Here is a 416-nt window from a genome sequence, read left to right on the forward strand (position 1 = left end):
ATGACCTTAAATATATGACCATATATTTGGACGCATTAGAATAGATTTTCAATCAACCCAATAGGTAGATTTTGTCTGGCTTTTTTATACCACTGCTAACTGCACTATCATGATCCCACTTTCTGTGAACTTTGTCAGCAGTGACTTTGGATTTTCTTCCGAGCGGCGGAAAGAACAAACCGTTGCGGCACACCCTGATGACCGTCCGACGATCCCTCCCCATCAAGGGCTGCATTTCGGGCAACCCCATCTCTCCGCCTTAGCCGCCGTCCAGCCACTTCAATTTGCCGCTCACACTGCGTGCTCTTCCCTCGCCGCGGTCCGTCTCGCTGCGTGCCAAGAGGGATTTCACGGCAGCACGGCCAGGCGGTTGCGCTTGCTCCGCTAAACCGGACCGCACCGGGGCTGGGGACGAG

This window comes from Pygoscelis adeliae, unplaced genomic scaffold (assembly GCF_000699105.1).
Source record: "Pygoscelis adeliae isolate BGI_AS28 unplaced genomic scaffold, ASM69910v1 Scaffold381, whole genome shotgun sequence".
Taxonomy (NCBI): domain Eukaryota; kingdom Metazoa; phylum Chordata; class Aves; order Sphenisciformes; family Spheniscidae; genus Pygoscelis; species Pygoscelis adeliae.